Source organism: Ctenopharyngodon idella, chromosome 3 (genome assembly GCF_019924925.1).
Source record: "Ctenopharyngodon idella isolate HZGC_01 chromosome 3, HZGC01, whole genome shotgun sequence".
Classification (NCBI taxonomy): Eukaryota; Metazoa; Chordata; class Actinopteri; order Cypriniformes; family Xenocyprididae; genus Ctenopharyngodon; species Ctenopharyngodon idella.
Window position 1 is genome coordinate 53,267,273 of NC_067222.1, and position 12,849 is coordinate 53,280,121.

Genomic DNA, 12,849 nt, shown 5'->3' on the forward strand with positions numbered 1-12,849 from the left:
CATGGTGAAGAGCTCCTACTTGCAAAGCGAGCTCGGCGGTGATATGGACTACTCTGCCTCCACCGATGGGCTTCCCATCTAGCGCCTCCACTGTTAACAGGGAATTACAGTCTGTTAGAGGGATGTTATGATCTTTGATGAATGAATCTGACATGAAATTCCCAGCGGCTCCAGAATCCAGTAGGGCGTGAGTGGATAGATTTTTGCCATTAACGGTAATTTGAATTGGGATTTTGAAGCAGTTGGAAGAGTAGTTAGAGTAATGTGGAGAACTCACCGCTGTGGGATTGGAAGACTGAGGTCGTACGGGGCAATTGATCTTGACATGGCCAGCCTGGCCGCAGTAGAGACACAGGTGTCGTTGTCGTCTCCTTTCTCTCTCTTCGGGAAGTAGTGGGGTATAGCCAAGTTGCATGGGTTCCAGAGCGGGACTGGCTGAGGAGGATTGCCGGACGGGGTGTCGGGTTCGTAGCAGGTTGTCAATGTGAATGGCAAGTTCAATGAAAGCGTTGAGCGAACTTCCCTCATCCCGGCATGCGAGTTCGGCCTGCAGTTCCAGTGTTAGGCCCCTTCGGAACAACAGCTTTAGAGTGTCCTCAACCCAGTTCGTTTGAGCGGCCAGAGTACGAAATATCAGCGCGTACACGGCTGCTGTTTGTTTACCTTGGCTGAGAGAAAGTAACTGATCGCCAGCGCTTCTGCCTCCTTCGGGATGTTCAAAGACTTCTTTAAAGTTTCGCAAGAAATCTTGAAAAGTGGAAAACACGGGGTTGTCATCCCTCCACACCGCGGTGGCCCAATCCAGCGCTTTGCCGGTGAGCAAGGAACACACAAACGATATCCGACTGGATTCGGTGGGGTACAGGAACGGTTGCTGGTTGATGAACAGGGAACATTGGAGAAGGAACCCCTTACATCTGGCTGGAGTGCCGTCGAACTTTTCTGCGGGCGGCGGCGTGGCGGTTTCGGCAGGACTGAATCGGAGGCCTTGAAGCGTCTTCACCAGCTCTTCAGTAAGGGAAGTTAAGCGGTTGAGTTGATGTTGATGCACCGCAAGCTGGTTGGCCTGGGCAGTTAATTCAGATGAAATCTGCATGAGGGCTGCTGGATCACTGTGTGGCGAAGTCTTCTGTAATGATGGGTCGACAGAATGTGGATCCATTTGCAGCTAGTTTATTAAAAGTACTTACAGAGTAGACAGGGCAAAGGCAGAGGCATAAACAGTAACAGGCAATGGTCGAGGCAGGCGGCAGACAAACAGAATCAGGGTACAGACAAGGATCAGGGCAGGCAGCAAAACAATCACAGTCCAGGAAACAGGCAAAGATCAGGGTCGGCAGCAAAGGGTCGCAGGGAATAAACAGTCCAATCGATAACAGGTAAACAGTCCACAGAAAAACGCTCAGAAATGATCACCAAGGCAAATCAAGACTTCGCGATGTGTGAGTGTGTGTGTGTGTCTTAAATAGTGTGAGTGTGATGCGGTGCAGGTGTGCGTGCAATCAGTCCCAGGAATGAGGGCCCATGGGAAACGTAGTCCGAATGAGAACTGATCAGTATTCCGGTGATGGCTCCCTCCGGTGGTCCGGAGGAAGGGCCGAGGGAGCCACATTCGTGACAGCAGTATATACAATCTTCCGGCATACAATCCATCATACAGTCATACAATGGTAGTTCAAGGGTCGAGTGAAGGGCAGTAGCACCAAACTAAACAAGAATCAAGAAATAAAGACAATCAACATACATTCTCAAGCAAATGCCAACAATTCCAAAGAGGGGACCAAACACGCCAAAAAGTCACTGGTTAGTTTTTCTAAAGGTAGTTCATTCAACCACATATTGACGGAAGGAACATGAGGAGTGGACCACAACAAAAGTATATATTTTCTTGCCAAAAAGGTACAAAAATGTAACACACATTCTAGATCGTGGTTGAGGTGTAATTCAGCTTTACAGTTCAAGAGATAGATACTCTGGGACAGAGCAAAAGATTTACCAATGATCCTCTGAACAACTTAACACATGCATTACAGTACCAATCTTAGACTTACACTTGAAACACAATTGGGAACAGACAATTTTTTTAATCATATAGTTATATAGGGGGAGAAAAAAAAAATCAAGAAAATCTACAAAGATCACGAACACAATTTATATCTATTTTACTTGCTTTCTCATCCTCAAAGGACTTTATTGAGTAGAACACTGACCGGTGAATATCACAGAGTGTCAATAAGGCATGGGAGAGTTAAAGAATTAGTTCACTTTCAATTAAAATTTCCTGATAATTTACTCACCCCCATGTCATCCAAGATGATCATGTCTTTCTTTCTTCAGTAGAAAAAAAATTAAGGTTTTTGATGAAAACATTCCAGGATTATTCTCCATATAGTGGACTTCAATGGAGCCCAAACGGTTGACGGTCAAAATTCAAGCTGAATCGATCCCCCTTGCTAGTAATAGCGATTGTGCTTTGCGTGGTGGGTAAACACGCTACTGCTACTCAATACCGGTCAGTCGTATCCGACATAAAGTATCCGCGAATGAATCTGTGACCACAAACTCCATTAACTTAAGTGAATGAAAGGCAATAATCAGCAATAGGTGATGCGTTCACACAGATAACTTTCTATTTTAATGTTTCAATATGCGTTGATACAAATGTGTAGCGTCTTGACTAATCAGGCACACAATTATTCATTATATTTAATGAATTACCCATAAACTCACTCTATCAAAGTTCTGTGAACCCATCCCCCTAAAACTGCAACTAGCATCCCAAACGTAGCTAACACACAGGCAGAACTAGGTGTCCTGTTACGTGGTACATGGTACTTTTACGATCAGAAAGAATTTTGCAGAGACTAGTGACTCTGACTTCATTCTTTCTGAGAAGGACAAATAAACTCTCTTAATCCTATGTATTCTCTATATAACCACTTGGGAAATGTATAAACATGTATCCAATTTTCCCATCTCATGACTTTCCCTTTTATAGGCTTTATTCTATGTATTAATTCTCTCCTTTGAACTATTTTGGTATTAATGTTCCAGAGTTGCAAATGTACAGTTAACTGAAATTACATTGGTAGCATGTTTGGGACCTACGGACTCCAACTTTCGTTTCCTATTTGTTAATTTATGTTACATGTTACTAACTCTGTGACACATTAGTATTATAAGAATCTAGAAGGTTCTTCTCTCATTCATCCAATCCAGTTTCTTATGCTAATATCCTGCCAAAGTCACAAAGACTCGTAAAGTTCCCTCCGAGGGGGCAACTCCTTATTGGCTCGGACACCTTAAGAGGGTGTGACATCTTCACCCCTTATATTCACTGATCACAAGATCAAGCTCTCTTCTCTTTTACTGACAAATGCTGATGTTAAGATGATGCTGTGAGAAGCTAGAAGCTTCTAAGGAACCCCCAAGCTTGTGCCAGGCTTCGGCCTAGAACTTCCATTCACCAAAGATCCTCTGAATCCAACTGGTTCTCTTTCATCAAGACAATATCAGCAAAGATTCAACGGGAGCCTCCACAAATCGCATCAGGACAGTTTTAATTTAACTTGGAGAGACATGCAAGTATCAAACTTAGTCTCATTATCTGATACATTGAATATCCTTACCCCTTTTAAAGAAGGGCCTGTTAAAACTAAACTGATGGTTTGCTCAAGGTTGTTGATCTGCTGAATTTCAAACAATGCCGTAACTTCTTGCTTTCCTATACTCTGCTTCAACTCTCTCTTTCCCTTGGTAAACTGTATGCATGTATGTGTGTGAATGTTAGAGTAATTAAGTGTTTAGTCTAGTTAATAAAGTCTTGTTCATGTCACACGTAAGTTGTCCGTGTTTCACGCTCATATACTGGAGTCCCTATTCATGCAGATCCTGACTATAGGCTCTGAGTAGTACTGTACAATAAGATTGTTATTTCCCATAACCTGGAAATGAACACTTCTTAGAGTTAATAAACAATTAACACTGTGTGTTCATTGGACAACAGGTTAATTGATTGTAATATTAATTTTATTACATTAAGTTAATTTTATTAACCGATCCAAATATTTATAATTAATTATAACTAGTTATGATTAATTATTCATATTTATTTTGAGCTAATTTGCTACAAATGACTTTATTTTAATGTTTCATTGATATAACATGACACTAAGTTGTTAGAAAAGAAATGCATAGTGACATCATTGCATGATGACATCAGGAACCTATGAATTGGCTTTTTTTTTTCCCGGGTCGTGGAAATGAATCGGACTTTGTATCACTACTAGAGATGCGCCGATAAGCTCTAATATCACTCTGATCTGCTGTTAAAAATAAATCATCCACCCACCTGTCAAAGGGTGTTTTCAGGAAGACAGATGAAGACAGATTAATAGCTTTCCAACACAGGTTTAATGATAAAGATCAACAGAACAGGCAAACAAGCAGTAGCAAAACACATATGCTTGAACATGTCAGAACAATGAGAGCTGAAAACACACCAACTTAAATACAGTAGTAAATGACTAAAGAGTAAATGAGAGAGAAATGAAAAACACATGTGCTAATTAATGAATCACCAAGACAACAAAGGAGTGACGGGAAAACTGAACAAAGCATGAAAAACTAAAATTCCATGACTGTGCTAAAATTAACCAGTCGTCTATGTAGTTCAGAATGCATATGCCCTGCAGCCTGAGCAGAGCCAGAGCTGCATCTATGCATTTCATGAACGTGCAGGGTGAAAGAGCTAGGCTGAATGGAAGAACCCGATATTGGTACAAACACGATTCCAAAAAAGTTGGGACACTGTACAAATTGTGAATAAAAAAGGAATGCAATGATGTGGAAGTTTCAAATTTCAATATTTTATTCAGAATACATCATAGATGACATATCAAATGTTTAAACTGAGAAAATGTATCATTTTAAGGGAAAAATAAGTTGATTTTAAATTTCATGGCATCAACACATCTCAAAAAAGTTGGTACAAGGCCAGGTTTACCACTGTGTGGCATCCCCTCTTTTTATAACAGTCTGCAAACGTCTGGGAACTGAGGAGACAAGTTGCTCAAGTTTAGGAATAGGAATGTTGTCCCATTCTTGTCTAATACAGGCTTCTAGTTGCTCAACTGTCTTAGGTCTTCTTTGTCGCATCTTCCTCTTTATGATGCGCCAAATGTTTTCTATGGGTGAAAGATCTGGACTGCAGGCTGGCCATTTCAGTACCCGGATCCTTCTTCTACGCAGCCATGATGTTGTAATTGATGCAGTATGTGGTCTGGCATTGTCATGTTGGAAAATGCAAGGTCTTCCCTGAAAGAGACGACGTCTGGATGATAGCATATGTTGTTCTAGAACTTGGATATACCTTTCAGCATTGATGGTGCCTTTCCAGATGTGTAAGCTGCCCATGCCACACGCATCTCATGCAACCCCATACCATCAGAGATGCAGGCTTCTGAACTGAGCGCTGATTACAACTTGGGTTGTCCTTGTCCTCTTTAGTCCGGATGACATGGCGTCCCAATTTTGATTCGTCTGACCACAGAACAGTTTTCCACTTTGCCACAGTCCATTTTAAATGAGCCTTGGCCCAGAGAAAACGCCTGCGCTTCTGGATCATGTTTAGATATGGTTTCTTTTTTGACCTATACAGTTTTAGCCGGCAACAGCGAATGGCACGGTGGATTGTGTTCAACGACAATGTTTTCTGGAAGTATTCCTGAGCCCATGTTGTGATTTCCATTACAGTAGCATTCCTGTATGTGATGCAGTGCCGTCTAAGGGCCCGAAGATCACGGGCATCCAGTATGGTTTACCGGCCTTGACCCTTATGCACAGAGATTGTTCCAGATTCTCTGAATCTTTGGATGATATTATGCACTGTAGATGATGATAACTTCAAACTCTTTGCAATTTTTCTCTGAGAAACTCCTTTCTGATATCGCTCCACTATTTTTCGACGCAGCATTGGGGGAATTGGTGATCCTCTGCCCATCTTGACTTCTGAGAGACACTGCCACTCTGAGAGGCTCTTTTTATACCCAATCATGTTTCCAGTTGACCTAATAAGTTGCAAATTGGTCCTCCAGCTGTTCCTTATATGTACATTTAACTTTTCACTTTCAACATTTGATATGTTGTCTATATTCTATTGTGAATAAAATATAAGTTTATGAGATTTGTAAATTACTTTTTTTACAAACTTTTTTGGAATCGGGTTTGTAAGCTTCGCCCCCAAAAGCGAACCTCAGGAACTTCCTGTGTTGTGGAAGGATGGAGACATGGAAGTATGCGTCAAGTCAACTCACCATTATTTATATAGCGCTTTTTACAATGCGTCAAAAGCAGTTGATTGTGTCAAAGCAGCTTTACAGTGATAACTTGTATATAATTTTGGCTGCACAGCAGCTCTTAAAAAAAATGGTGTCATTGTCCAGCTTAAGTAAATTCAGTATTGATGCATTCCATTGTAAGAATCAATAGTTATTAATTTAGTCCATTTATCTATATCAGCACTGGAGTAAACCGTGATGTCATCATCCAGCTCAGTTCAGTTCGCACACAAGGGTGTTGATGCAGGCAGATCCAAACATTATTGAATATCAAATGTCAAGTGTCCCCAACTAAGCAAGAAACCCAAACTCCAACAGGTGACATCAGGTGTCAAACAGGTGTTAAAATGGAGAAAGAAATATTCCAGTTCCATCTAGTTGAGGATCGTATTCATCACGCTGTTATGGGACGGTTTATTGAGGATCTGTGCCACCTGCTGTCGTGTCGATGAGGCCTTCACAGGGGATGATCTATTTGACACAATCTGCATTGTCATTGTGTCTAGGCGCAGGTCCTCGATTTCACCTGGATATGGCCCGGATCTGGCTGACTATGGTAGACCTCGGGATAAACAGAGAGACTAATATTAGTGTAGATGCCATTCTTCTTCTGATGTAATGCGTACATCTGGTGTTATAGGAAGTGTTCCCGGTTCCGGCTGACCAAATTTATGCAGCCTAACACTCCTTTAACGGATTTGAAAACATAAATTGATAATGTGTTATGTGTATGCCAGGTTAAAGAGATGCGTTTTTAGTCTAGATTTAAACTGACAGAGTGTGTCTGCTTCCCGAACAATGCTAGGAAGATTGTTCCAGAGTTTAGGTGCCAAATAGGAGAAGGATCCACCGCCTGCGGTTGATTTTGATATTCTAGGTATTATCAACTGGCCTGAATTCTGAGATCGCAATAGACGTGAAAGACTATAATGTGTTAAGAGCTCGCTCAGCTACTGGGGAGCTAAACCATTTAGTGTTTTGTAAGTAATTAGCAAGTTTTTAAATTCTATACGATGTTTAACAGGGAGCCAATGCAGTGTTGACAGAACTGGGCTAATATAGTCATACTTCCTGGTTCTAGTCAGAACTCTAGCTGCTGCATTTTGGACCAGCTGTAGTTTGTTTATCAAGTGAGCAGAACAATCAACCAGTAGAGCGTTACAGTAATCTAGCCTTGAGGTCATGAACGCATGAACTAACTGTTCTGCATTTGTCATTGAGAGAATATATCATAGTTTAGATGGAAGAATGCGGTTTTACAAATTCTAGAAATGTGGCTTTCAAATGAAAGATTGGTAGCAAAGAGCACACCCAGGTTCCTAACTGACGACGAAGATCAAGTGTTGGACAGTATTCTAGGTTATTATGTGCAGAAGTCTGAATTTATCTTCTATATTTGGATCCAGAATGTTTTCTGCCATTTCTCAATGCTATCCTGTTTCGTTAACCTCTCAGAATGGTTAATACTGCCATGCCAGGGGATGGGTGCCTGCGTATAGTGTCCTGGAACACCAAGGGAATGAACAGTGCCGTCAAAGTTAGTACGATTTTAATGCACTTACAGGATCTTAAAGCAGATATTATGTTTCTACAAGAAACTCACCTACGAACGGTAGATATTCTTCGTATTAAGCGGGCTTGGATGGGTCACCTGTTTCACTCTAAATTCTCTCAGAGAGCTCACGGGGCTGCTATCATTATTCATAAAAGTAATCTTTAAGCTTCCATATATAGGTTTTTTTTTCAGGTTTACCAAAAGTAAATAATTATTGGAGGGGATTTTAACTTGGTTCAAGATGTATCCCCAGACAGGTCTTCCTCTAACCAGTCTACTCTAACCAAATCAGCCAACGTGGTGCTGAACCATGCCTCTCAACTGGGACTCTCTGATCCTTGGAGATTTAAAAATCCTCAAGGCAAGGACTTTTCATTCTTTTCTCATGTTCATCATACATTCTCTAGAATTGATTTCTTTTTGGTAGATAATAAATTGTTACATTGTATTACCTCATGCACTTATCACACATTAGTGGTCTCTGATCATGCCCCAGTATCTATTGACATAACGTTGCCTCCTAACAGACCGTCGCCCCCACCCTGGAGATTCAACTCCTCCAGACTTTCAGATAGTGCATTCAAAGATTTCCTTTCCTCGCAAATTAATTTTTACTTCAAACTTAATCAGACTCCAGACATTAGTAGCCATACCTTATGGGAGGCTTTCAAAGCATTCATTCGCGGCCAGGTAATTTCTTATTCCTCACAAGCAAGGAAAACCGTAAGACTTAGACAATTTGTCAGCTATTGTAGACAGTTTAAGTTAGATGTCTCTTATGCCTCTTCCCCTTCGCCTGCTCTCTATGCTAAAAGAGTTCAATTACATTCAGAATTCAACCTTCTGTTGACAGATCTAACAGAGAGACAACTTAGGCAATGTAGACAGCATTTTTTTTTTTTTGAGCATGGAGACAAGGCTGGGAAGCTCCTGCCTTACCAGGCCAGATCGGCTAGCTCTTCAAGATGAATTTCGAGTATCAGATTCCCAACAGGTGAATTAGTTATGGAACCGGCTGGAATTAATTTGATATTCTCCGACTATTATGCTAGACTGTACACTTCAGAAAGCCCTCCAAATAATTCTACAAATTTGGATCTCCTCAACTCGCTTGAATATCCCACAATTGATGAAAACACTGCTAAGTGTCTAAGCGATCCAGTTACAGAATCAGATACATGTAGCGATTAATTCCATGAAACAGGGAAAATCTATAAAGGAAAATTTATAAAGCTTTTGCTCCCCTTTTAGTTCCTAATTTAGCAAAGCTTTTCAATGACTCCTTTAAAGAGGGCCGCCTTACTCCTACTTTATCTGAGGCTTCCATTTCTTTGCTTCTTAAAAAGGATAAAGATCTTGCTTTAGAACCCCTGGCCATCCATCTTCGTAATCATTCTGGGATCAGGGCAATATCATACGGTCGTACTGAGGTTAAGCTGTCCTTATGTGCAGACGATCTGCTTTTATATTTGAGTGATCCTTCTTCTGCTTTGCCACTTTTAATGGAATCACTTGAGGTTTTTGGCTCTTTTTCTGGTTATTCTTTTAATTGGGAGAAGAGTGTATTCATGCCCTTGGGTGAAGGGCTGGATGCACACTTTCTGAGGTCATTACCCTTTAGAATAACAGAGGATCACTTTACTTATTTAGGGTTAGTCATTCCTAAAAAAATTAAACATATTTTCAGTTTAAATTTCACGGAAGCCATAAATAAGTTAAAAATCTCTATAGATAAATGGAGGGTCCTTCCGTTATCTTTAATCGGTCAGGTTAATGCCATTAAAATGGTCTCTCTGCCTCGATTTATCTATCTTTTTCAAAACCTGCCTATATATTTGCCACATTGTTTTTTTAAACAATTAGATTCTGTCATTTTGCCATTCATTTGGGGCTTTAAATCACATAGAATTTCTAAGGCCCATTTGCAGAAGCCAAAAGAGTTAGGTGGTTTAGCACTCCCTGATTTCCGTCATTATTATTGGGCTGCTAATGCAAGAGCTGTCACAGACACGCCAGGCTCCAACACCCACCAGTCACAGCGCACTCCATCTCCTGAGTACTGATCACGCACACCTGCACCTCATCAGCTCACCAATCAGTACCAGCATATAAGACACTCACACACTCACTCTCATTGTCCAGTCTTGTTTGCATCAAGGAACTTACCTCTTGCTTACCTCAAAGACTTCCAGTACTACTTACCTGTGTCTTTGAGTTACCTCCTGTGTTTCCAGTCCGTGTGTGAGTGTTGTCTGTCTGCCTCGTCTCTACTCAGCTACCGCTATCATCCAGCATCCGTTCCTGCAAACCACAAAGGACAGTATTATCATTCCATCATTCATCTATCACTTCCTCTGCATCTGCATACTCACCTGTTCTCACCTGTACCTCTGCTTGTGTTCAATAAATACCTTATCTGTGATCCTCTGTCTCTGGCCCGTCCATATTGTAACAAGAGCTATGATGTTCTGGCAGATTAGCGATCAAGCTGCCGATAATTTGATGGCTACAGATCCAAAGTGGCTGTATATTGAGGCTAGGTCAGTTGTTGGATGCTCCCTTGCTGCTATTCTTTTTTCTAATCCTGTATCTTTAAAGAAATTAAAATGTAAGAATTCTGTTGTGCTCAATTCCATTAGAATTTTAAAACAAATGAAGACCGCGTTGAATATTATGTGTCCTTCTGTGCGCCTGCCCATTTGCAATAATCAAATTATATATATATATATATATATATATATATATACACAGGTGCTGGTCATATAATTAGAATATCATCAAAAAGTTGATTTATTTCACTAATTTCATTCAAAAAGTGAAACTTGTATATTATATTCATTCATTACACACAGACTGATATATTTCAAATGTTTATTTCTTTTAATTTTGATGATTATAACTGACAACTAAGGAAAATCCCAAATTCAGTATCTCAGAAAATTAGAATATTACTTAAGACCAATACGAAGAAAGGATTTTTAGAAATCTTGGCCAACTGAAAAGTATGAACATGAAAAGTATGAACATGTACAGCACTCAATACTTAGTTGGGGCTCCTTTTGCCTGAATTACTGCAGCAATGCGGCGTGGCATGGAGTCGATCAGTCTGTGGCACTGCTCAGGTGTTATAAGAGCCCAGGTTGCTCTGATAGTGGCCTTCGGCTATTCTGCATTGTTGGATCTGGCATATCGCATCTTCCTCTTCACAATACCCCATAGATTTTCTATGGGGTTAAGGTCAGGCGAGTTTGCTGGCCAATTAAGAACAGGGATACCATGGTCCTTAAACCAGGTACTGGTAGCTTTGGCACTGTGTGCAGGTGCCAAGTCCTGTTGGAAAATGAAATCTGCATCTCCATAAAGTTGGTCAGCAGCAGAAAGCATGAAGTGCTCTAAAACTTCCTGGTATACGGCTGCGTTGACCTTGGACCTCAGAAAACACAGCGGATCAACACCAGCAGATGACATGGCACCCCAAACCATCACTGACTGTGGAAACTTTACACTGGACCTCAAGCAACGTGGATTGTGTGCCTCTCCTCTCTTCCTCCAGACTCTGGGACCCTGATTTCCAAAGGAAATGCAAAATTTACTTTCATCAGAGAACATAACTTTGGACCACTCAGCAGCAGTCCAGTCCTTTTTGTCTTTAGCCCAGGCGAGACGTTTCTGACACTGTCTGTTGTTCAAGAGTGGCTTGACACAAGGGATGCGACAGCTGAAACCCATGTCTTGCATACGTCTGTGCGTAGTGGTTCTTGAAGCACTGACTCCAGCTGCAGTCCACTCTTTGTGAATCTCCCCCACATTTTTGAATGGGTTTTGTTTCACAATCCTCTCCAGGGTGTGCTTATCCCTATTGCTTATGCACTTTTTTCTACCACATCTTTTCCTTCCCTTCGCCTCTCTATTAATGTGCTTGGACACAGAGCTCTGTGAACAGCCAGCCTCTTTTGCAATGACCTTTTGTGTCTTGCCCTCCTTGTGCAAGGTGTCAATGGTCGTCTTTTGGACAACTGTCAAGTCAGCAGTCTTCCCCATGATTGTGTAGCCTACAGAACTAGACTGAGTGACCATTTAAAGGCCTTTGCAGGTGTTTTGAGTTAATTAGCTGATTAGAGTGTGGCACCAGGTGTCTTCAATATTGAACCTTTTCACAATATTCTAATTTTCTGAGATACTGAATTTGGGATTTTCCTTAGTTGTCAGTTATAATCATCAAAATTAAAAGAAATAAACATTTGAAATATATCAGTCTGTGTGTAATGAATGAATATAATATACAAGTTTCACTTTTTGAATGGAATTAGTGAAATAAATCAACTTTTTGATGATATTCTAATTATATGACCAGCACCTGTATATATATATATAATTTTTTTTTTTTTTTTTTGCTCAGCCTGTCGGATAAGGTATTTTCACAGTGGAGAGGCAAAGGACTAACCACTGTCAAGGACTTTTATATAGGTGAGAAATTTGACACCTTTGAACACTTGTATAAAACCTTTGATCTTTCCCAATCACATTTTTTCCGATATTTACAAGTGCGCCACTACGTAAAACATTCTTTTACTGAATTTCAGGATTTGCCTCAGGATCATTATATGTACGATCTTTTGGGCCAACCTCCTGTGGACAAACATTTGGTGACACAATTTGTTTCTTTGTTTGCTTCTCATTCTGCAGTGTCTTCAGATCACCTCAAAGTAGCATGGGAAAATTATACCGGAATTAATATCTCAAATGAGATTTGGGAAGAGGGACTGAAACGAATTCATACCTGCTCTATTAATGCCAGATTACAACTTATACAGTTTAAAGTATTGCATAGGTTAAACTATACCAAAACTAAACTCAATAACATTTACCCTTCAGTATCCCCATTATGTGACTGATGTAAGAGCTCAGATGCCACACATGCTCATACTTTTTGGATTTGCCCTGAGATTTCTGAGT